Below are 26588 nucleotides of genomic sequence, written 5' to 3' on the forward strand. Positions count from 1 at the left end.
AGAGAGAATATATGTGTGTATTGACTCATGGATAATGCTGTCACATCCTCCTGCAAGGACACGGGCATCCATCTCCTTCCTAACATTTAGCACCTGTCAGAACGTCTCACATGTCTAAAAATGCTCACGGCAACAGCCTCCTTCTCCCTTAATGCCCAAGCCTCACACTGGAACCACAGTACCCCTCTCCAGATGTAAGACCCCCCCCCCCACACACACACACACACACACACACACACACCTCCTCACAGCTGTAGCGGCTGCCAATCAAGCAGTCACTCTCTTGTCTCCTGTGAGGAAGCAAAGATATATTGTGTGATCTCTTTTTGTGATGAGAAATATATTAACTTCGATACATACTTCACTCATTGATGGGGAAATATGAATGTGAATAAGTATGAGAGAAATTAAACCACATTACCCTTTAAGGTGACATCTCAGGCGATCTCTATAGACTGGATTCTTAATAGGTCTAGGCGGAGATAATAAACCCGTCTCCTGACCATTCATCTCTTTGTGTAGGCTGATCAATGTGGGGTTGTTCGGGGAGGGAGGGGGGGTGTCAATATCAATAACCGTAATTTCTGATAATCCCTCCGGGGACCTGGAAATTGACTGCTTTAAATGTTCTGACTGTGAAGAACTAGGTCTTCAAATTTGCGATAATTAGAAGTGAGAGTCTGGCTCCCATAGTTCTCACCATCTAATTTCCCCCCTCCATAATGGCTGTTACTAATGGCCAGGACCTGAAAGCTTATACAAGAGCCGTTGCCATATCACCATTCACCATTCTCCAATGTGTGAAGTCAGATCTGCTGCCTTCATCTAACATCAATTAGATAGCCAATAGGGTACGTGCGAATAGGAAACATCAATTAGATAGCCAATAGGGTACGTGCAAATAGGAAACATCTAACAGGCTTTGATAGACTGCGTCATTTAGACCCCAACAGAGAAAAGGGAAGGAAGACACTACAAAGCAAAATCACCTGGTGGTTCACAGAGCTGAAGCCACAGCCATTATTTATTTTTTCTTTGTCTCAGTTGTTTTGGTTTCTGTTCTCTTTCCTTTCCGCGATCGGAGAACAGATGATGTGGCTGGCAACTCGGAGCACCGTCTCCCTTTTTATTTTGTATTTTATTATTCCCGTGCCCACAGCCCATGCCAGAGGCCCGGTGGCAGAGGGCATCAGAGAGAGAGAAAAGGGCTCTCTTTTTGTGCCCGTGGATTAGTTGTTTATGACAATTTCCTCGCACAGCTGTACTGTGTAATTGATCCCCCTCTCTCTCTCCTGTCTATCTCTTTCTCTCCTCTCCTCTCTCTCTCTATCCCCCTCTCTATCTCATCGTTGGAAAGCGGGACATAGAGGCCCTGGGGAGGAGCTTGCCAGAAAAATAGAGCTTTGAAGTCCAAAGTAAGATGGCGGCCGGGAAGAATTCAACCTACATTATAGTGGGAGCTGGCAGCGGCGGTGGCGGCGGCGTTAGAACACAATCTTGTGTGGTTGCTATTCATAGCGCTCAATCGATGCAGCTGGAGTGGGAATAGGAGTTTGTGTTTTTGTGTGAGTCTGTGTGTGTGTGAGTCTGTATGTGTGTGTGTGTGTGTGTGTGTGTGTGTGTGTGTGTGTGTGTGTGTTCACATGTTTTCATGTGGTGAATATCAGATTTTGGTGTTCGAACTGGGATCCGTTCAACCTAATTAAATGGCCAGATCTCACGGAGTTTGTGTGTGTGTGTGTGTGTGTGTGTGTGTGTGGTGTCTGTTTGCAGTTAAACATCTATATATGCGTCATCTCTAGATACCCATTATCGCCGTTTTTACCTGCTCGCTGCCAGACTGCCATTTTTCAGTCTCACACTCAAAATTCACAAATGGATGCTGCGTGTGCTGAAGCCTAGAAAGGCTGTGCTGTTATATTCATGACTGCATGGCCTGTGCTATGAAGGGCTGTGCTGTTATATTCATGACCGCATGGCCTGTGCTATGAAGGGCTTTGCTGTTATATTCATGACCGCATGGCCTGTGCTATGAAGGGCTGTGCTGTTATATTCATGACCGCATGGCCTGTGCTATGTTTTCACCACCGTAGCTCTCTGCTATCGTCACCAGATGCTCATGAGCTCCAAATGATCTGATGATGATACTCAGGTCCATTCAGACAAACACGCTGCTCCACCAGTAAGCTTCTAACTCGCCCCTCGTCTTTCCCTACTCCATTCCATCACTGAAATTGTTGGATCCAGCATTAAAATCCACTTGGCTTGTGATCTCCTTGAAAAAAAAACATACAGTTTTTCCCCCTCTATTTATTTTTAGTAGTTGTCGCAGAGTGATATCAAGGACAGTTTCTTTTTTTCTTTTTTTTTTTTTTTCTTTGCTGTTACAACAACACTTAACATTTTATGCACCAAAGTGACAAAGTGTCACCCGAGGCCTCAGAAGGCAGTAAGAGCTTTTTGGTCAGGGGCAGCATCGCCCTCTTTAGATCTTGTATGACTCTTTGAGAACATCAACAACATTCATTTTCAATCTTGCACTGTTATCTTATTCATGTAATAAGTGCCTTTGTTAGCGCGCCCTGTCAAACACTGAGCCTGATGCTAGTAGGTTAGTGCTTCCTCTCTGAGAACTACACCCTCTGTATTTAGACTAGTAGGATTACTGACTGTCATTCAATGACAACTAGTGTGTGTGTGTGTGTGTCTGGATGGATGTGTTCAGTAATCACTATGTGTATGCACGTATATAGTTGTGTGAGCGTGTATCTGTGTGCATACATAGGTATTTCTGAATGTACATTTGTGTGTGTGTGTGTGTGTGTTGGGGGATGTATGGATACACATGAATCTGTGTGTTTATGTGTGTACGTAAACATATACACACATATTTGTGTGTGTGTGTGTGTGTGTTTGTGTTGGAGGATGTATGGATAAATGTATGTGTGTGTTTATGTGTCTATGTGCACATAGATGTGAGTACACACTCACGGCTCGCGGCTCACGGCTCACGGCTCACGGCTCACGAGACTTGGCCCTGGCTACATCTTTGGGATACACGGAGGATTAGTGGGGTGGAGTGACCATTCCGTGTCCAAATGGGGACAGGGATGTCTAGGAAAACACGGACCCGACACTAGGGATTTCCGTTTCTGTCTTGGCCCCTGGCATGGGATAATGTATAGCTTTTCTCTCTCTCTCTCTCTCTCTCTCTCTCTCTCTTTCTCTCTAACACACACACACACATACACACACAGACAAACACACTACTTCTGTCTCTCTCTCTTCTTAATAGATTTAAGCTCTTTCAGAAACAATCGTGGCTTTTCAAAAGGAGTTCACGGCGGGCCATTCATCAGCGCGCGGACGAGTCAGACGAGTGCGTTCCATTCCATTCGACCCGGTTCATTCAGCCCAATCCCCAGCACTCGCCCGCCCGCCCGCCACTGTTTGGCATCTCTAAAATACTACTGGCATTTTCATCAGAACATTTGTTGCGTAATGTTACACGGAGACAGCAGGGACAAAGCCTCCCTGCCATCAGGCCCCCGGTTGGCTGCTGTTCATCAGAGCTCATTTAGCAGATTGAAAGCCAAATACTCTGAGCTTTACTGCTGCTATTGCATCCGTGACACGGTGAAAAAAATAATGGAATATGATATTGCTGTTGTTCTTTGTACATTATTAATAGCCTTGCTGATTGAAAGCATATCAAATATTGATTAGAGAGCCCACAGCCAGATGTGACACTCTCCATTTCTCTTTTGTTGCACGGCTCAGATTAAGTTTGTTCTGATCAGCACTCAAGGACTGAGTGTGGTTCAGGAGTACAAGTCCACTCTGTGTGTGTGTGTGTGTGTGTGTGTGTGTGTGTGTGTGTGTGTGTGTGTGTACTGTGTTTGAGTGTTTGTGAGGCTGGGATATTTGTAACAGTGTGGAGATGATGATCTGAAGGACTGGGTGTGTATGGGAAGCGTAGTTTTGAGTATAGTATTTCATTGTATGCATGTATGTGAATGTGTGTGTGTGTGTGTGTGTGTCGGTTCTGTATGTGGGTATGAGAGATAGTGTGTGTCTGTGTATGGGTGTCTGATGTGAGCAGAAGTACTGAAATGTGGGACAGAAACAGTGTTGCTATGGGTGTGTGTGTGTTGTTAATACGAGAGTGGCACTGTTGGACTGTGTATATGTGCAAGCATCTGTGCATATATTGTGTGTAGGTATATACATGAGAGTGTAAGTGTGTGTGTGTGTGTGTGTGTGTGTGTGTGTGTGTGTGTGTGTGTGTGTGTGTGTGTGTGTGTGTGTGTGTGTGTATGTGTTTGCCTCTTCGGGGTGCTGAGAGGGTTATGGGTGGGCTAAACTCATGACAGAACAACCTGGAGCACTAATGGAGCCCGATGCATTAAACATGCGGCCGCCCCTTTTCCATTAGAGCCACTCTCTCAGCAGGACTGTATGAGCAGAAGAGACGAGGGCAGGTCACCCAGAGACTTACACACACTCCTTAAACATCCCGTTGAACAAACATCCCCTGCACTCCTCCTCCTCGCTCACTCTTCTTTCTGCACCCCTCTCCCTTCATCTTTAGCCTCTTAGTCTCCTCATGTGTCCTTCTTTCTTGCGGCTCATCATCTTTCTTCTCCACTCTCTTTCTTACTTTAATTCTCTTCTCCTCCTACCTCCTCTGTGGATTCTGTTTCTCACCTCTGCCCCTCAGTTCTGTCTCCATGTCTTTATCTCCCGCCCTGCATCTCCTCCTTCTCCTTCTCCTTCTCCTCCTCTACCACTCTATCTCTTTCTCTCTCTCTCTCTCTCTCTCTCTCTATCCCTTCTCCAAACATACTCTTCTCTCCCGTCATCTTCAGTCATTCTCCATGACTCCTTTTGTTCCCATTGTTACCAGCACTTTGATTGTCTCTACCCTCTTCACACACACACACACACACACACACACACACACACACACACACACACGCACACACACACACACACACACACACGACTCTTGACTTTCCCTCCTTTCCTTCCTGTCCTCCTCCACAGTCTGCAGCGCTCGCACTCCCTCTCTCTCTCTCTCTCTCTTTACCTCAATCTTACTCTTCCTCGCTTCTCCTCACCTCTTCCTCCCCTCTTCCGTCTCACATCACGCTGACAGCGAGCGTGGGGAAGTGACGTGACTTCAGAGGCCATCGAGGTGGCACGAGAAGTGAGGTGGCACGAGGTGGCACGAGAAGCGACAGGCGATGGCGCTGGAACAACATGCCCAAGCTTTGATGCCAAACAGCCCCCCTCCCAAACAGGAAGTGAGGGGAAGGAAGATGAAGAGACAGGAAAGCTTATGTTCGCGTCGCCCCGCTGTCAGATGTCGCTGTCACTCCTCCACTCCTCGCGAGGGAGCCGCAACACGAGCAGTCTCCTCTCAAAGAAACATGAAAACTCCTCACGCGCACACACACACACACACACACACACACCTGAGTCTGCAGCCTCCCCAAGCTGAACTGAAGGAGTGTAGTGCTTATGATGTCCAAGGTCAAGGGATTGATTCCCTGCATGCTCCAGCTGTGTTGATGTGTGTAACGTTCACGCTGCTTTGACTCACTCTGGAGCTGTTTAGTCCCTCTCGGGTTTCCAGTTTCCCTGCTCCATGGGAGTCACTGAAAGTTTTGGAATTACTTCTCCAAACTTCACGAACGGTCAAAAGATGCACACTTTATCTGGGGTGTTACGTAAGAAAAAGCGTGAATCTCAAAAATGGCGGATTGCTTCTCTGAAAAACAAGAAATATTTATTAGTAAATGCTCCCTTTGTAAGGCCAGATCCCATGCCCAAGATGAGGTGAGAATATCTCACAGCACAGAGATCATTCAGATGCAAGAACGTCCCTAAAACATTTACCAAACATAATGGTGATCATCAAATGTATGCTAAATGAAATATTGATGTCATCAAACCTTCCTGTGAGGGGATTTCAATCGAAAACTCGCTGTCTGACCTCGAGGCACCCTTGTGTGTGTGTGTGTGTGTGTGTGTGTGTGTCTATCTGTGTGTGTGTGTGTGTGTGTGTTTGTGTGTGTCTGTGTGTGTGTGTGTGTGTGTTCAAGCATGTGTGTGTGTGTGTGAAGAAGAAGAAGAAGGAGAGGAACTAGTTGCTTAAAAAGAAGAAAAAAGGGAAATGAATAAATAAAGTAATAGCTGCCCAGCACACACACACACACACACACAGACACACACACACACACACACACACACACACACACGCACACACACGCACACACACACGCACGCACACACACACACACACACACACACACACACACACACACACACACACACACACGCACACACACACACACACACACTGCCCAGCACTTTCAGCATGGTTAGTAAGCACACGCTGGCCCAATGTAATATTCATAAGATTTATTGGCGGTGGAATTAAAGCCAGCTTTCTCGAATTTAATCTCCACTGCACAAAAATGCCAAGGCTACGGAGGAGTGACACAGGAATACAAATCACTGCACTCCTTCTCCATGAGTAACGGTCGGCATTTCCAATGCATCATATGCGCCACTGTGACACAATTTACGTCTCACTTAGCACCGACGCCGACTTATGGCGCTCTCTCTCCCTCCAAATTTGCATAGCCAGGTCTAATATATCGGTGGTTAAAAAACAGTAGCAAATTAAATGCAAAAGCAGTCCCTGTCGCTGGTTTTTTTCACACTGCTGAATTGACAGAGCCAGGTGTGCAGCAGAAGTTAAATTAGTCATTAATTTCCTTCGGGTTCGAGCCTGATGACGCAGGTCAAACTGTGAGGTACATAAAGATGGTGAGTATTTGTTTTCCTGGGATGTTCCTGAAGTGAACGATAATGAAAAATGGGGAGAAAATATTTTCTCTAATTGGTAAGGAAGTGGTACAGTCACCACTGTTGCCTGAGGGTTAATCAACCCCGGCTAATTTGTGTATCTCTTTTTCAATCAGTGATAGCAAGCACCCTTAAATTGGTTAAGCAGTCCATGCTAATTACAGTGTTTAGCATTGTTAGGACCTGGGTAGTATAGAAAATAGCCTTTTCTTTATAAATAGACCTGAAACAAGCCTTGAGTGCTTAAGTTTATAATTAGCCATGCGTGTACACAATAGCTCCATGCTCTAGCCATTTATATTGGATCAGCTTATAAATAGGGTTTAGCTCAGGGACATTTCCTCTAAGCTAGCATGAGAGAGGTATAACATTAAGTAGCATGCTAATGCATCAGCAAGTAATCTGACTAAAGTTAGATTTTTGTGCCACAGTATGGTAATATGTCAAATATGAACTATATGCTCTTTTAGTTTTTTTACTATATTAATTCAGTATTTGCATGAGGTCTAATATTAGAATGCAAGCAGGTGTTTGAGCATCAGCAACAAAGCGGTTGTGATGTTTTTGTGCAGTATTTTGCCCGCCACCATTAGTATGGTGTCCCTGCTTTGAGGTGGAACAGAAAGGCAGGCTGTGCCTTTTGAATGGCCGCGGAGCAGATGTCAGCTTGCTGTCATCTCTTTTGGGGACCATATGCTTCCCAGAGCTAGCGTTCCTTTGAGTTTGTTGGTTAAGCGCTCAGTGGTATTTCTTTTTCCACCATAACAAAAAGAAAGCCTTAGGTGCTGCTTTAGCAGACATTTCCTTTCGTCTGTGTTTAGTTGCTAGCTGGAGGTATGGCAAAGGAGCTCAGGCAGAGCAGAAATAGAGAGGTATTGCATCATTAGACACTGAGCAACACATACATGCAAAGATACAGAAAGACAGACAAACAGACACACGGCGACAGAGAAAGAGAAACAGAGATGGTAATGAAGAGCACAGAATGTGAGTCAAACGTCTGTGGATTACTTGATCAGGGTCGACGGAGCTAGTTCCAATCCAAGATTATTTCTGGATTCTAATTTAATCACCGTCCCGTCCCCCCGTCCCCCCACCCCCCCCCCCCTATCTATCCCCCACTATCCCCTTCAGCAAAGCCTCTGTCTGGACCTTTAAGATGGCAGGGCTTTCAACCGAGCAGGAATCCCCCCTTTCGGGGTCAAAGGTTACGTGCCTACCACAGACAGTGAACAGACGTGGTAGAAATAATCCAGGACCAAGACTTCAATTAAATGGCTTAGCAGGGACGTTTTTTTTTTTCTCATTCCGACAAAAAAAGATAATGACAGAAGAATGAAGGGTATGGTCATTGAAGGGTAAGGTTCACGACATGGCTTTTGCACTGCCCGAGGCTTTTTTTGCAAGTCTCTCTCCCTCTTTCTCTCTCTCTCTTGCTCTCTCTCTCTCTCTCAAGTCTGTGTTTGTCTGAAGTGACTTCATCTGCTCGGACAGGTTCCATCCGCGAGGATAAAGATCCTGGATAGCGGCAGCGATGAGGATGAAGCCTAGCAGCTTGTTAGCCGCGTTTTTATTAGCTGCAGAATTTCACAGCGACAGTGTTGCTGGCAAACTCTCACCCCCCCCTGGCTAAGCGTGGCCTGTAACACTGAGCTTAAACAGCCCAGACAGTTTACCCATTACCCCACAGTGCACCCAGAGGACCCTGGGAAAGGCAGTTGTGGAGATATACGTACTTCACCCCTATGGAAAGAGGCCATGTAGTAAGACTTTGTGTGTGTGGGGTTTAATTTGGCAGCAGGGAAATCCCTCATGAGTCGACTGAATAAGCCCTGAAGAGCACCCTGCAGAAGATGAAGACCAAAGAGAGGCTGGCAGAAATGTATGTAGTCTGGAACCCTTTTAAAACAGTTCACTAGCTCCTTGCGAGGCTGCATCTTCTTGGGGAGATGCCTGACCGGAGAAGTATCTCAGTGTTGTTTGTTTGCCCATTTCTAATACATAACATAAGCTAATGCTTTATCTGAAGTGACATGAAAGTACACTGAAAGAGAGTAGCCTAGCCGTGAGTGTGCTCCCGTGGAACTAAATGTGTAACAGCTGTTGTCTGCGGAATTCTCCATCAGCTGAGCTGTAGGAGGGCTTTACACTGCCTCCATCAGATGAAAAGTTATCAAGTTATTTTGTTCATGAACCACAACCCAAGTAGCAATCTCAAGGCAGCCAGGCAGGTTTTTTTTTTTTTTTTAGATGGAAAAAGTTGCATGCACGTGTGCGTGCGATACATGCCATAATAGTGGCTGGGGTAAATTGAAAATAGTTGTATTTGACATGCTGCGGAGAGAGCAGGAGTGTAGAGCAGCTGGCCGTGAGGGCTGCGGTCGTCACATCAGGGAAGGCCTCGTGTGGGCCGGGCGGCGTGGCATTGAGCTCTGGCGCGGCGCCATGGCTGCGGGCTAAATGGGTGCTTTGGAGGGCAGCATCTCACTTGATACGCCTAGCATAAGCAAGTCCATAAATAAATGAGCAAAGACACTGGTTAAGAGAAGACATGAAAGAAAAGAAAAAGAAACGAGTGCTCAATGCTCAAATGACATTGGTCCAGAATCAAAAATAACTTCCTGTATTCTATCAGACCTCATTGGACCTTGGACCCATTGGTGCATGAGCATTGTAATCGGTCAAAAGTAGTGTGATGAGGACAGAATATCATAATCATGGTTGTGTACCATACAAAAAACCGTGGTTCAAAAGGTTTCAAAACAACCCACATGCTGTCAATGCATGGCTTCAGCACTACATTGCAAACCAGCAGAGGGTGTCCCATCCGGGGTAGGTGTCTTTGGGGCGATGTCAACTCGCTTTTATGGCAGTCACCAAAGAACTGGGAGTCTACTGAGGCATTAACGACGGGAGACCTTGAGACACAAACTGACGGACTTCCTTTTACCGTGTTGACAGTGGACCAGAGCAGCTCCCCATCCTTTATTACTGTGCTATCGCTCGCTGGGGAGAAAACCAACTGAGCATCTTTTGATGGATGTTTCCTATTTATGGCGAACATGTCAAAGCACTCTCTGGATCTGCCGCAGTACTCTCACTGGAGGTATAGTCTAGTGGAGGGACCGTGGGTAGTGGAACAATGTTTCCACCGAGCGAAGAAGTGGCTGAATTATTATAGTAGTCATGTTGCCCGCAGCAGTGACATGGAGTGTGTGAAATTCTACATGTCTTTATGTGAAACACGCCTCATGGCATAATTAAAGGGATAGCACTGAATCTTACAACAGAAACTCGACGTGAGTTAAGTAGTCGCATATTCGCACGGACCTGTGAATGGCCTTTTGTCCCTCTAATGGGAACAGAGTAGAAAACATGTACTTCATTTTCTTTTTTCTGTTCTTTTCCTTTTTTCCCCTTCTTTTTGTTCTTCTTTTTTTCACTCCTATTATGGAGGTTGTCTTTTGTGCGGGCAGTAATGTGAATAGGTGTTTCAACGATTTAAATATGCACTCCTGTTTCAAAACGGCAAACTGTTTAATAATAGCAGTATTATGCTGATGCAAGTACGAGGGATCATCTTACCATCGAAAACAAGAACATAAAGGTTTCTCTTACCATAGCAAATTATATAAATGTGAACCCGTACCAATCGACACTGCAGAAAGTAAATTCATTTCTTTTAGATTTCCCTGAGGAGTTTCTTAGGAATCCATATACAATGCACTGCTGTTGTCCTAAAACAAACCCATGCTGTTTGGGTGGAAATGTATAATAATGACCAGATCTTCCCTCTGGGGGAGTCCCCCCACCTTTTTAAAACGCAGCCTCGATGCTTTGCATTGAAGTATTTTTATTTCTTAAAACTTATGTGGCACAGCACGTCTTTCATGTTTTTCCGTTTGTACCTCATATGAACTGTCGGGTACTGCAGAGCTGACATACTAATTGAAATTAGTTGTCAGTATTTTAAAGCTGCGGTTTCTGTGCTTCTCTTAGTGCAGGGCCACATTGAAGTTGCAGTCAGTGTTATTCGTCTGATAGATACCGTCGCAGAAAGAGACCAAGATGAAAAACACAGAAATACCCTTTTAACATCAAAAGCAGAACTTACAATATGGATGAGCGCTTCACTGTAGCGCATAATGTATTTCATTGAGGCTTGCAAACATTAGAATAAAACACTATAATTGACTTGCTTTGAGCATTTGCAGAATCACACATGCAGCTCACACACATTTGCTGAATCCCTATGCATGGGGTGACTGGGTGGGAAAGTGGTGTTGATCTCGTCACCTTAAACACACACTTAAGATGATATCTACATTCGCTTAACTAATGTCCTTCAGGACATGTATTGACATGCCCTCCGCGTATAACACCTTTTGCTCCCGAAGGTCGGCCCTCCTCGTCAACTGGGACCTACGACACGCATCTCTGGCAGATAACAGACAGCTAAAGTAGGTGGAGGGAGGAGGAGGAGGAGGAGGAGGAGGTGGGATGACAGGCGAGGGACGAGGAAGAAGGATTGGGGTGGGACAGGGCCCAGGCAATCTGTGTGTTGCCGTGGCAACTCCCGGGGGTCTTGTCGTGCCTCTAAACAGGGGATTTAAAAAGTCGCCCTTAAGCCAGCTGAAGAGGGCTAATTAGTGCACATGACTTTAGACCTACATGCCCTCACACCAGTTAGAAGGAGGGATCACAGAGGGAAATAGTATGCCAAATAAGTGTACTTATTCATGCAACACCTCCGACAACAATCCATTTTAGAGACTTTTCTAATGTGTATCAGATGACTGCATTGAACAAACATGTTTCCGGCTTCCTCGGGTTTTGCGCCTCACAGTGAGGACGCCAGAGCTCGCTAACTAAACAGCAGCACCATCTGTGCGCAGTAGGCTCCTCCATCAAGGCAATTACTGTTCTTCTGCAGCATTTTGTACTGCATTCATCCATTCAACTTTGTGTCGGAGTGCGGGTGGAAAAATCTGTAAGGGTCAGGGCAAGCCTGCAGTGGGAAGTAACCCAATTTGGTACGATATATATATATGTGTGTGTGTGTGTGTGTGTGTGCGTGTGTGTGTATGCGTGTGTGTGTGTGTGCGCATGTGTGTGTGTGTGTGTGTGCGCGCGTGTGTGTGTGAGTGCGCGCGTGTGTGTGAGTGTATGTGTGTGTGTGTGTGTGTATGCCCGTGTGTGTGTGTGTGTGTGTGTGTGTGTGTGTGTGTATGTGTGTGTGTAAAGGACAGAGTCGGCATTAAAGTCTTGTGCTCCACCCCAGGTGAGTCTGGGGTGGACGTGAGAAGATCAATGCTGTGGTGAGAGAATTGCTCTGGCCCCTCCCGCCGGGCCCTAGGCCGTCTCCAACACCTGGGATAATTTGTCTCTCTCTGGCCCTTGCCACTGGTGCTTTTATTTATTTGTGTCTCCCATGTGCCTCTGCTGGTGCCCCTGACAGGTTGGCCTGCTCCTGCAGTAATTTGTAGTGGGTTTTGTTTCTCTCTCTCTCTCTCTCTCTCTCTCTCTCTTTCTCTCTCTCTCTGGGGCTCTGGGAAGAGGCTGGTTGGGTGGGTGTGTTCGGTCATGCAAGGGATTTAGGCCTGCTAATAAGATCAGCTCAAGCAGGGAAGACAAGAAGGCCTCGGGCATTACTGTACTTAACCTACTTAATGTGCAGCATCCACACAGAAACAGGTATGAAACTTGCGTGAGTCACTTATGCCAGCATGATACATATTGAGCCAAGCGATGAGAATTCCATAATTCCTAATCGAAAGCTAAGACCTCTGTAGTGATTCGATTGGCCATGGCGTGAAGGACAGCGGAATCAAAACAAAATGGGCGATGCAGTCGATATACGTTAAAGCCGATGGTATTTTATGACGGAGCCTTCCACACAAGGGGGTTTAAGATGGATGAACATCAAGGCATGCCTGAGCTTAATTAGTGATAGCCATCCATGCGTGGCAAATTAGGCTGTTGTTTTTCAACAGCTGTCAAACATCCCTTGTTTTATTATTCATAGGACCACAGTGTGGGGCCCTCGTCAGCGTGTATATTTAATTATTTATTTATTATTGACTAGCGCCAGCAAAATCACACCAGTAAACAGCATGAGATGTGTGTTTTTTTCCTGTCTCCAATGAATGGAGAGAAGGCGTAGATTTTTAAACAGGAGCATATGTGAACTTGCACATTGTTCTGTCAGTGCCTCTAAATCATATTGTACAAGTAACCATTTCAGGCAATAGACCCGTAGTTTGGAACTGTACTTATTTACTCATTCTTGGCACAATTGCGTTGCATAATGTGAAATGTTTGCATAAATGTTTTTTTTTCTTCTTCCTTGAGTTCATGTTATGCTGTTCCACCAATACCCACTCTGCATTAGCCTTGTTTTTCCAACACTCTCAGCAAACCCCAGGCAATATTTCCGAACCTCATAACGTTGCACAATCTGCTTAAATTTACATGAGCGCCGCTCCTGTGCCTCTACCGTTGCTTAACTGTTCATATTTTTCCGTCGTATTAAATCGCAGGGATTTTTAGTTTTTCTTGTCTGTCTTGTTTTTCTTTTCCATTTCCATTTGCATGTGTGATGGTAGCCTTCATCAGCGCCGGCTTCCACTCAAGGCTGCGCCGTTCCTGTCATCGCCGCGAGGCACCGCCGCGGTCCCCTTTGCTGATGGATGCTGACAGAGTGCAAATACCCAGCAGTATTAATCACTTCCTGTTTCGCCTGTGGGTTTGGGAAGGCCCCCGCCACCTGATTACGGGCGAACATAAATCGTCTTTGCACTCGCCGCCCTTTCCGGCTGGCGTTGGCACTCGCCTTCCCGCTTTCTGTGGAGCGTAAATGAGTGTTCAGACCTTCGGAAGGCGAGAGTGTCTTGGGCATCACCTCCTGTGCCACAAACTCTGAGACAACAAAAAAAAAGAGTGTGCGCGAGAGAGCGAGAAAGTGAGAGAGAGAAAGAGAGTGGAAGAGAGAGAAATCCTTGATCCCCACTTGCTGTGGTGTTAGCTTATGTTGCCTCTCCTCTCTGCAAGGTAATGAAGGCTCATTTTGGCCTGTCAGTTGTGATAAATGTGTGTTGAGCGCAGATTAAAATGTAATGTCTTCTCACATACTCTATTTGAATGCCGGAGAAGCGTGCCGGCGGTTTGTGTCAGAGAGGGGGAGGAAGAGTCGGGGAGACGGCCGTGGATTTTCTCATTACCCGCCGAGCCTACACACACTTAGGCCCACTTTGGGTTCAACATTTTACTGCAGATGTGCTCGAAACAACAGAAAGAGGAAGAGGCCATAGTTGCCGTGGAGATAATGATCATGGTTATTACACTGACCACAAAACGAATGCGACTCTCTGCCATTTAAAGGGCATTACATGCCGCGCGTGGTCTGAAGTTGAATGACTATGATTGCAAGAAGTTACTTTTTTATTACACCTGTGTGTCTTTTGTGCGTTACCAAACTTGCATGAGTTCATAATGGATTAGAAGCTACCAGGGACCATGAGAAGTGGTGGGGGTAGTTTGACTTGGCTTCAGTGTGCAAGGTGCTTATCAGTGTTTCTTGGCATGGCTCAGCCTGACCCTGAAGGATATTCTGTATTTTGTTGCTAATGGACTCAAACCAGTCAAACCAAGAATCATTGATTTGAGTAAAACAAGACACTCTATACATGACAAGAACTATGAGCATCTATATTTAATATGTGACATACACAAGTAATGCTGTGCTTTATTTAGTCATATACAATAAGCAGTCTTTATATTCTCATAACGTTATGGTCACATGTGCGCAGGAAAAGAACAGTGCTTGGTCACATGTGCGCAGGAAAAGAACAGTGGTTGCCAGACCTGTTTGTTCCACCATTTGCATCTCTGACAGCGTCTTCTGTCTGTGATTGGCTCGTCACCTGTGATTAAAATCTAGCTGAATGGCAACGTTGTTATGAGCTCCCGCTGTCAGCCAGGGACTCAAACACAATTAGCTCAAATGTGTGCTATATTTGTCTACTCTCCTTTTTGTGAATGGTATGTTATTTTTTTGTTTGTTTGTTTTATTTTGCTTAATTTTTTATTTTTATTTCTGCTTTTTTTGAAGAGTATGTTTGGCATGCAGCGAACGAGAGCGGCGGCTCTTTGATGTGACTGGAGAGGTGGCAGGTATAGACGGGCGCACCTTTGCTTTGGCAGTCGTGTCACACTACCTGAATGACTGCGAGGACACCACTGTCAAAAGGCAGCCGCAGCATCAGCCACCGTGATGTTTATTCATTTCCCTGGAGGAAACTCGCTATATTTAGCTCCAGTCAAGTGAGAAGTTAAAAGCCGATGAGAAAAAAATGCAATGTGAAGTTTGGCACAGCCACTGTTAAATGCCATGATACAAAGAGTACGAAGTTAAAAGTTAAAAGAGCCTGTGAATGAATAAATATATATATAATTCTAATGCGGCGGTCCTATTATCAAGAGCTGCTCTCAGAAACAGCTTTTTGCAGCTTTGTGGAGCTACAGGAGAATGGCCTACATGTAAGGCAAAAAATAGCATCCGGAAAAACACTGAGCCTCTCTCAAAAATGTCTTTGATTATTTCTCTGCCTTTCTCTGACTTTCGGCACAACAAAAACCACACAACAAATTTCAAAAAACACATTATGAACCAGAGGCTTTGAACTGCCGCCTCCCTGCTAAGATGCGAGAGTCAGAGCCAGAGTCAGAGCCTAACCCCAGCGGTTTTACGCCCAGCTGGCTCCCTTCTTATTGCCCAAAAAGGTTATTTTTTTTACCCCCAACCATTAGATTACAGAACAAAATCCCTAAGCTGACAGCTGGGGTCTCATTTGCATAGCACTGAGACGGCCATTAAAGTTTGTCTCACCTAGAAATGATTCACTTGACATGGGTGATGCGCTGGCATAAGCTCTCGATACCTGCAACCTCCGATACTTGCGAGTCATCCAGACGGAGGGGGGCTTAAGAGGGAGTGGGGAGCGCCAGGCTTACTTGGGTCGCAACGACTGGGAAGACGAGGTTAAACAAAAAAAGACAGGAGTTGAAATGAGAGACAGAGAAAACATCCACGTAAATCCGTAAGAGGTGCTATCCCAATACGGGCCCCTCAGTCTGGCTGGCAACTCATCCTAATCCCTGTCTCTGAGATGGGCGTGATGTCAGAGGCTTTAGCCGGACCTGAGGAGGGCTAATGAGGCCCTGCCTGCCTGCCTGCCTCGTCTCAGACCGTGGTGATCAGTCTGCAAGCCACAAGCAAAGGGATTGAGGTCACGTCAACCATACGTAAAATGAGGGAAAAGACTTAGTGTTTTTCCTGTGATTGCTGGCCTTGCAGCAGGTTTGAAAGCCGTTAGTTTTTTTGGAAGAGGAATGTCTGGTGGTTTCAGCGAGAGTGGACTGAGATTGATTGGTTTGGGAAGTGCAGTGTATGGTGTTGCATCATTAGGAGAGAAGAAGAACAAACAAGAGGGAACATTGGGAGACAGTGAAAAACTATCTTCCATCTTGACTATTACTTTTTCTAGGCACCAGGGCAGTGTTTGGCATTTCTGTACATTTCCACAATGGTGTTAATTAATCTAGAGAGGTGGCTGATGTTAGTCATCTCAATGGTGTTAATTAATCTAGAGAGGTAGCTGATGTTAGTCATCTCAAAAATCTCAAGGGAGGTGGTAGACCCATTCATCTTTAACCCATAAAGAGTTTTCTAAACAATAGCTATTCTTATCTGATTTTAAACTGTTAGGCCTACAGTTTTGATGATGAATTAGAAAGGTTTTTGTATTATATATGTAAGTGCAGAGACACTGAAGAAAGAGCAGACACAGCAATTTTCACCAAAAACGAAACAAAAAACATTCGTCTCTTTTCTGGAGTTGAACATTTTGCCTTATTAGCTACTTCAGAAGTTCATTTTGCCCTTGCATCAATCCAGACAGTAATCTTACTGTGTATGTGTGTGTGTGTGTGTGTGTGTGTGTGTGTGTGTGTTGCATTTATCAAACTAGCAAAGTTGCAAGCTGGATAGCAACAAACCCACTTGCTCATCAGCTATGAGAAACAACTAGCTAACATGCCTGCCCAACACCCTCACAACACCCTCAATAATTTCAACGTAATACTATAATTAGCGTATGATACATACATTATTTCACATTCATGTAGTTTTTATTCCAACTTATTTAGCTGACTATTTAGCCCGCTGTGAAGTTATGCAAGTTAGAATACTTACACATGTTAGCAAGTCATTCAGCCTTTTGCAGTCAGTCATTCTCCTGTAGTCCATCATTGTCTCCTAAGTATTTGTCTACACAGCTTACCCGTTAAATGCAATTTAATGCAGTTTGAGGCAAGTGTGTGAAGTGAAGAAGACATGTTTTTAGCACAAGGTTTTTTGCTACCAGTGCATTTCTATGGTTAGCAAATGTACCATATAACAATTCACCAACAAACATAGTAAGCCTGTTAGAGGACTAATGCATGGAATGTAGGTACTTTAGTAATAGATATTTGTATTACTAACATTGAACACTGTGGACCTTTTCAGTATTGAGTCTCTTTCTGTATTTGTCCTTGAAAAGTTGATATGGATCAGTTCATTTTAAGCCTATTTCTCTGGTACCATGTAGCCGCAGAAGGTTTTGTCCCCTATGTCTTTTTTTTCCGAACACCTCACTCTTCACTTAAAGAGTGTAGAGGGGTGGATAAAAGTTTTGCCTGAGCTTCAGAGAGCTCATCCAGCAACTGATAAATCCATTATTTATGCTCTCCGGCAACATCAAAAAAGCCTCTCTCTTCCTCTTCTGCCTTGTAACTCACAGGGTGCCAATTGTATTCATGAGAGCTATGGGGCGCATTGTAATCACTTCCACATGGCGTCCCAGGGGGGATGCACCTTCTTTGACCCTCTCGGCTTGCCGTCCGTCCTTTGAAAAATTCCCCATTACGTTGGACAGGTCCTGGTGAGATCCAGTGTTGTATGAATTCATTCGTTATGTGCAAGAGCCAGTTCCAGGAGTGAACATGTGTCACCGTATTAGCACTTCATCCACCAGGACAGTGGCTGTGACATCTCTCTCTCTCCCTCTCTCTATCTCTCTCTCTCTCTCTCCCCCTCCCTCTCTATCTCTCAATTCCAAGGCACTGAGTGCAGGGTGTGAATTACAGTGCGGTTGTGTAGATCTGACACCCTCAATTAAAGCCAGAGCCCCCCCCCCCCCCCCTCCCTCCCTGAAGTCCCCAAATAAAAAGCATGACAAGGGAGCCTGGTCTGACAAAATTGCCCTCAAATGCCATAGTGTAATTTGGTGCTGGCTGAGAGGGGGTCCTTGTTAGTGCTCATGGCATGCATGGCATGGCACCAAGTGTGACATTGCTAATGTCACCGTCATCCGTGTTTCTCATGGGGTAAGAGCGGGCGAGCGGGTGAGAGAAAGAGAGAGAGAGCAAGCGAGCGGTCAGAACACTAGCCTCACTAGCCTGGTCTTCCGTGAGCAACACTAGCCTCACTAGCCCCGTCTTCCGTGAGCAACACTGCTGCCCCGAGCCCGTCCCATTGACTCAGCCCCATTAGCGCGCGCACAAGTGAGACTAGGGGACACTTCAGAGGTGGTGCGCCCGGAACTGGAACATGCCGAGCCCTAGAGAGGGAGCGAGAGAGAGAGGGTCTGTTCCTCATCAGTGGTCAGTCAGAGTTCGAGTGCCTTCAGACACACACACACTCAAATGTAGACTCACTCACACACACTAAGTGACTCACAGTCACAGTGTTCACTCGTGGGAAACACACTGAGTCATGGACATACACAGACGGCACAGCGCACAAGACAACTGCACCACACACACACACACTCACACACACACGCACTCACACACACACACACACACACACACTCACACACACACACACACACACTCACACACACACACACACTCACACAAATGTTATGAGATAACACTCCAGAGTCTGAGGCCCGTCAGACTCTTTGAGGTAGTCTGACATGCCCTGATATTTTTGGATATTTTACCTAGCTAAAAACATTGATGCAAAAGTGCCCATGGTGTACTACAAATAGTAGGTATAGTAATATATGTTATATATATATGTAGTATTATATTTTCACTACAGTGCCTCAGCCCTGTCCAATCACGTCAGTTATAGGGAGGATCTGGAAAGCACACACATAAGCTCGGGCTTTTTTTTTTTTTACTTTATGCCAACTACAAAAAGCAGCCACTCATAAATCCTTCTGTGAACAGTGGAAAAAAACGAGGCATTGCAATAATGCGTCCGTTTACAGCGCATGCAATGCAGCGGGCATGCCCTGATGTGTTCTGCATGAGTGGCCAGGCTGAGTGAAGAGAGGAGGCGGCAAAGTGAGAAGAGATGAGAGAGAGAGGGGAGCGTCGCTCGTTAGTCCTTTTCGGAGCTTGAGGCGGTCAGCGGCGTCCGTTGGTCTGATGCCATCAGGACAGGAGGTGGGGTGAGAGTGGTACCATGAAGCGTGTAATACAGTGGACAGCATGAAACGAGCCTGGGTTACAAAAAGAAAGGAAGAAAAAATAAATAAAAGGGTTGAGTCGCTGTCAGCCAAGTCGATACTGCCCAGCCGCTTTGCATCCTGTTATGCTCGACGTCTCTGGCAGCCGCTCCCAGGGTCGAGGCTTTCTAATAAAGGAGAGAAAAAGAGACGCAAGGCAGAGAGATGAAAAGGTCAGCCCGGTTTCCCCATTCGCTGACGTAAACTGATCGGAGCATTAAAGTTGCCCTCAATTTCCTTTCGTATCCGTCCGGGAGCCTGCTGGGTTCACTATATCGTTTCCCTCTGAGACATGAAATGAGTTAGTCGGAAAAGCATTCCAGTGTTTTTCCATGAAGAATAACATCAATCGGAGAGAGGGAAATTTGCTGACCCTAAATGCACTCCTTTGGGGGTCGAAATATGTGCTGATTGCAAAGTGCAGACTCGAGGGGGAAATCAATAGATTGCCTTATTGGAAATGGTTTTGTCCTTGCGGTCAATACTCACATCATTAAGATAGTCTGAGCATTTTATTAATAAGATAATATGATTTAAACATACACCTTGAAGATGTACTGTGGTTTAAGGCCTATTGGGTACACATATTAAACTGAACTAGTGATATGTAGACCTCTGACATCTTCGTTTGTTTATTCACAACTCTTTGTATTCGTTTCTGTTTTCTGCTTGAGTCTGTCTCTCTTTATGTCTTCTCTAACCTTTATTTTTCCTCTGAGCTACTGCTGCTGTCCACCGCAGCATTTAGAAATCCTGAGACGACTGTTCCTCTGTCTGGTGAGACAGATTTAAACTTGAGAAGTGCGGCGTGCACAGCTGAGCAGGCTCCATATCTAAGACTCCAGAATGGCCATAAAAAAAAGTGACGGCTGCATGAGTTTGTTAAGACGTTTAAACCTGCCCTGGCAGCACCTCTCCGGCTCTTTTTCAAACATATCACCTCTGAGCAGAGTAATCAAAAGGCCAAGCAGTTATGCGAAATTTATGCACTGGGCATATTTTTTCTGCAAGGCCTTCACCTAGGCGGTATCTCACAAAAAACGGTGAGAGGCTTAACCACGTGTTGTCGCGGTGATCGTGTCGGGGGAAAAAGCGGTTTCTCTGAGACGCTCACCTGGTGTTCTGTCAGGTGTGTGTGGAGGGGACACTGACACACACCTCTATCACTCCAAATTAGAGTGGCAGGCCACATCCAATTTCCTCTGCGCCAGCCACAGCCCTGGCTTCGCATGTGTGAGCCTCAGACTAGGCAATCAAAGGAAGCCTGCATCTCTCTTCCTTCTGTTTAAACTGTCTCAGAAACAACGTTTGTTTTCGTTTCCCCCCTTCCTTATCACCAGCAGACATCTTCTATGACGTTGATGCAAGCAGGACACCAAAAAGGCCTAACTGTTTGCGTAATACACACAGGATATGCTAATGAATTGTATTCTAAATGTGATTTTGCCCAAATAAAACAAGAACACTGTTAGGCCATGTCTCGATTCCCTTATTTGATTTGCTCCTGCAGATATGCATGAAGGTTGGAGCTTATACATATACGGGTTGAATGTGAAATGGAGCCTGCTTGTGGCTTGGCATAACAAGTTATATATTCATATATTCCTCAACTCTCGTGTTTATTTAGCAGTTGGAAGTTGGCCAAGGTGTGTGTGTGTGTGTATGTGTGTGAGTGTGTGTGTGTGTGTGTGTGTGTGTGTGTGTGTGTGTGTGTGTGTGTGTGTGTGTGTGTGTGTATGTGTGAGTGTGTGTGTGAGTGTGTGTGTGTGTGTGTGTGTGGGGCGGTGGTGATGGGGGGGGGGGGGGGGGTTGTTTGCAGAGTAACAGGGTAGGGTATGGACGCCCTGTGAGAATGTAATTGGATCTTATCAGAGAGGTAGTGTGAGAGGGTGGCCAGCTCTTCTCGAGTTTTGCAGATTGCAATGTTGGTCGGGGTGGAGGGGGGGTTGGGGTTGAGTTGGGTGTGTGTGCGTTGGGTGGGGGGTTGGGGTTGAGTTGGTTCTGTGTGTGTGTGTGTGCGTTCGGTGGGAGGGGTGAAATGAGATAGCGCCCGTGTTTGGTAATAGCTCTGCCCTTACCCCGGGGGAGATGGCGTGCTAGTGTAATGAATTGCATGCTGGGAGAAAAGCCACCAGGGCTGCAGCCTCCACGTGGACAATATAATGGATATACATTGAATTCCCCATAGGCCCTGGCTCTGTCTAATTGGCGAATTGACAATTGAATTGGGTGTGTGTGTGTGTGTGTGTGTGTGTGTGTGTGTGTGTGTGTGTGTGTGTGTGTATGTGTGTGTGTGTGTGTGTGTGTGTGTGTGTTTACCTGGAAACCACAGTAAAACTTGGACTTTCACACACAGCCACAGTTCTCTTAGTTGAAATATGTTCAGCCTGTTCTTTTTTTCATTACTCTAACAAAAGATTGTATTGACCAGGGGTAGTTAGAGGCTTCGTTTGTACCGTGTCCTCGTTCAAGAGCGATGATTATTGCCAATTCAGAAAGTTCTCACAAAAATACAGCCGATTGCAGCTACTGTTATTATGAATGTGATGATGAGGACGATTTTTAACAAATGTTTCTCTCTCTCTCTCTCTTTCTCTCTCTCTTTCTCTCTCTCTCTCTTTCTCTCTCTCTCTCACCCTCCAGGTGAAAAAGTGAACTATATATCAGAAGAAGAAAAGGATCTCCCCCTCCTTAGGAGTAGAGTCTCCCAGAGAAGCCACCCATCCAAGTCATCCATCTGTAGCCATTAGGAGGACAGTGAGGTTAGTGCACTATTTGTATTTAAAGTAATTCAATTTAATAATTCAACACTTACTGCTCTACTTGACCTCATGTGCCTCTGCGTGTGTGTCGCTGAGAGCTTGCAAAGGCGTGTGCCGCATGATGAAGCTAACTTGTACGCTCACGCTAGTCTCCCCCCCGACACCTCTTAAATCTCTGTCGGACTCTGTCCAACATTCAGCCTCGCTACGTCAAGTCTGTGCCACGTGAACACAGCAAAACACCTTATTGAACCTGAAGTCTGGAGTTGGTGAAACATGGTGTTGGCTGCCACTCTCTTCGATGAACATTAGAGGTTGCAGGTTTTGTTTGCGTGATGACATACTCCACCACACCAGGTCTCATGTTTCCCAAGCCACAGGCTTCAAATACCCTAGCCTTTCCTACAAGACTTTAAGAAGCTCCACATAATAATGTTCTCACTCTGCCACCACTTGGAAGGGAAGGAAGTCTGTGCCATTCTCCCCCTGATAAAGGCCTTCACATTTATGCTACTGGTTTGGAAAGACTTTTTTGTAGCAGATCCAGCAGGAGCAGCTGAGGCCATGTGAGGGTCTACCAGCTGAAGCAATCACACAGCTAACGTGAAAGCAGGAAGAAAGAAAGGCTCTTTCCTTATTTTAGCAGAAGCTTTTTTACGTGACTTTTAACCCATAATCTTCACATTATCATTTCGATTCCTTTTTCAAAAAGGTCACAAGAAACCATCCTTGTGTTAAAGAACTCGACACAAAATACTTTATCCTTTGTGGATAGTTATAGTTATAGTTATGTGTATAGTGGGTATGCTAAAATTCCCATGAAGGTCATGGTACTTCTGTGTATTTTTTTAACTGCTTATCGTTTTTTGTAGTTCCACGTGTATCGACATACTTTCAGTAGTAAATCCTCACTCGACCTTTAGGACTGATTATACATGCGTTGGTACCTTTCTACCTATTATACCACCATTACGTCTCTAATCTAAAACGATGTGAAGATGCTGTTAGCTCACTGGAACCAACTGCGACTGTCAGTGTTCATCAAAAATAATAACCCCCCTAGTACAAAAGCCAGCGTGTTAACGGTGTAGTTAAATCTCAGCATTTGGCCAAGCGCGGGAAAAACAACTTCGACGTAGAATTCTTGAAATGACGGGTTTATCGAGGACCTCATACATCTTTACAACTGCCAATAAAATTCTTGTCGACGACACATCTCTCAGCTTCTGTTCATAAAACGCAGACGACATTTAGCTTTGTGCCGCGCACGCAAATGCTCTTTAATATGCCAGGCAGGCAGCGTTGCACTGAAGGATATCCACCTCTCTCTCGTTAAGCGACCTGTTACTTATTTCCTACTGCCTCCTCAGTGGCACCACGGCTCAGCACAAGCAGGTAGGCTAGTCTGGTGACGTTGACTCACTTAATTTGACCCAAATTAAACGGGTCTCCAGACGCAGGTGAACAAACTGCCCCGCCATAAATTGTTGATAATCATGTGTAATTCTCGTTTGGAATTATAATGCTTGTGTGGTTTGTGTGTGTGTGTGTGTGTCTCTGTATGGGTGTGTGAGAGAGAGAGGGAGGGAGGTAGGTGAGAGAAATTGCCTCTGGCTCCCTCTTGGATTAACAAGCTCTGAATGTGTGCTCTTGCCACAAAGCTGTATCACCGCAGGCTTATGCAACCCCTACCTTGTCTGCAAATGAGTGTGATTTCGGTATGGAGATGTCTCATGCACACGCCCACCCGCTACATCCACCCGATACACCCACCCGTCACACCCACCCGTCACACCCACCTGTCACACCCACCCGTCACACCTGCCCCTGACCACGTGCTGCTCGCGCTGCTGCAGAAATGTTTCATTTGAAATCATTTCCATCAATTGGTCCAGACAGTTCTCCTGACATGGGGGGGGGGGGGGGGGGGGGGGTGGACCATTAGGAGAGACCAAGAAAGTGTGTGTGTGTGTGGGGAGGGGGGGGAGCAGGAGAAGGTTCAGAGTCTGACACAGCCTCATCTTTGTTTTAATCAGGGGCCGCAGTGCCTGTGTCAGGTTGATTGCTTTTTTGGGTGAGACGTGTCCACAATACTCAATAGCTCTTCTCAGCACACAAGTGTGTGTGTGTGTGTTTGTGTGTGTTTGTGTGTGTCCGCGATTTTGTGTGCTTTGTGTTTCTCTCAAGGTTGATGTTCCCCCCTGGTTTCAGCTGCTGTCTCTCAGGGCATGCTGATTTATTTGCCAGCGCAACTCAAATGGTATAATTGCCATCTGCTCACGAATAACGAATCACCAAATGATCGCAGATGCTGTTCGCCGCCCGCGTGTATCTATCTGTGTAGCTCTGGGTAATGCGTTTGTCAGATATGGCTCAGGGAGTGTCTTCCCATACGGACCACAGCTGTTTTCATCTCCAGGAACAACTTCTGAGGAGAGAAGGAAAGAGAGGGGGAGATAGGGAGGGAGAGAGAGAGGGAGAGAGAGAGAGGGGGGAAAGAGAGAGGGAGAGAGAGAGGTGAGCAGCGAACTAAGGAGATTGAGTCTCTGCTCGTTTAATCGGTAACCTGCCTGTGGCCAGAGACCGTCCTCACACACACACACACACACAGACACAGACACACAGACACAGACACACACACACACACACACACACACACACACACACACACAAACACACACACACACACAGACACACACACACACACACACACACACAAACACACACACACAAACACACACACACACACACACACACACACACACAGTCACACACACACACACACACACACACACACACAGACACACTCACACTCACAAACACACACTCATAAACACACACACACACAGACACACTCACACACACACACCATAGCAACACACCCTAGGGGTCCACCTCAGATTGGCCCTTTATCTTGCCTTTTGACTTCGTTTTAATATTACACACTTTATCTCGCTCCATTTGCTTCTCATATGTTTCTCCATTTGAATGTCCTGTCTCTCATACACTTTCTATCTGTCTCACTCTTCCCACCTGTCTCACATCCTCTCTGTCTCACCCCCCCCCCCCCCTCTCTGTTTTCCCATTATAAAAGACTGAATACATGGCCCCATTAGTGACACATGCAGACACTAGTCTAAGAGCAGCATTGGATGAAATCACTTAGAATGGAATCAAGTCATCTGTCATCACTGTCCATTATCCTCAGGACTGCCCCCCCCCCCCACCCCTTTAAGGCCCTGACACAAATGACATGTAGTCAGATATTTATGGATTCTGGAAAAAGAGTATTGTTTTAACCCCGGGACAGTGAGAGGCCACGCTGCTGTTCATCCTGTCTGGAGTAAAGGGGGCTTAGGCACAAACAGGGATGTGTGCCAGGAAATGCAGCCATAGTTTGCATTATTAATGCCCAGTGCTGCCAGCCAACCCCAGAGCAATCTACATGGCCCACGTGGTACAGATTACTTCTCTTCTTGATGGATGGAACTCTCACTCTCTCTCTCTCTCTCTCTCTCCCTCCCTCACTCTCTCTCTCTCTATCCCGCTCTCTCTCTCTTTCTCTCTCTCTCTCTCTGTCTTCCTTTCACTCGTCTTATTTAACCCGGGATCCGTTTCAATCGCCTAGATGGATTTCCAGGGCTGTAGGTGCTACATACAGGTATGTGTCCTCTGGGAGTTTTTGGTTATTAGCCCAGATATTGCCTGTGCCACCAACACCACCCCCCACCCCACCCGCACCCCCCTCGCTCACACAACATGTCTGCTATTCTGGGGCGTAGAGTCACAGAGGACAGGATCCAGTCACAGCCGGACGTCAGTTCCGTTCCCCCCACACTCACTACAGCCAGAGGAGACTGAGCAGTTGCCACTACCAGCAGGCCGCCACCCACACTCTGAACATATTGGTCAGAGTGGCCGGTGACCTAGCTAACTTATCCTGTGATTGGTTGATCACCTGCCAATCACCTGCCTCCGGTCCGCACGGCAGGTGCACACAGAGCCAAGGTATTGCTGTGAACATGCATGTGTGGGTATGCTCTCTTGCTGACAAATGTGAGCTGCCATCTGCCAGCGCATATGGGAGATCTTCTGAAGGCACGCTCCCAAGCTTGCAAATTCAGGGCAGCACAGTTGGACATATGTAGTAACTGTGTTTTCTTTTCTCTCTCTATCTCTCTCTCTCTTTCTCTTTTGCTCGCTCTCTCTCTTTCTTCTTTTTTTCTCTCCTTTTTTCCCCCTTTTTTCCACTGGCATCACAACTTCAAATCCACAGGGGTGCGCGCAGTGACACTTTTGGTTAACTGCTTTGGAGTGCTGTGGTGTGCACATTAAAGTGCTCCAGTTTCTGTGTGTTGCTATGAGTGCATAAATACAACATGACACCCAC

At 46.0% G+C, this 26588-nt stretch overlaps 1 protein-coding gene across 1 annotated transcript in view; it reads left to right on the top strand.

Annotated features, from left to right (window-relative positions):
- The window catches only part of lrfn2b (leucine rich repeat and fibronectin type III domain containing 2b), a 100068-nt gene that overhangs the window by 14991 nt on the left and 58489 nt on the right, over nucleotides 1-26588 (top strand). Inside the window, exon 2 of the mRNA XM_012826616.3 lies at nucleotides 22080-22198. The gene's annotated coding sequence lies outside the window, so the exon portion shown is untranslated. The remainder of the gene's footprint in view (nucleotides 1-22079; nucleotides 22199-26588) is intronic.

Source organism: Clupea harengus, chromosome 15, assembly GCF_900700415.2.
Source record: "Clupea harengus chromosome 15, Ch_v2.0.2, whole genome shotgun sequence".
Classification (NCBI taxonomy): Eukaryota; Metazoa; Chordata; class Actinopteri; order Clupeiformes; family Clupeidae; genus Clupea; species Clupea harengus.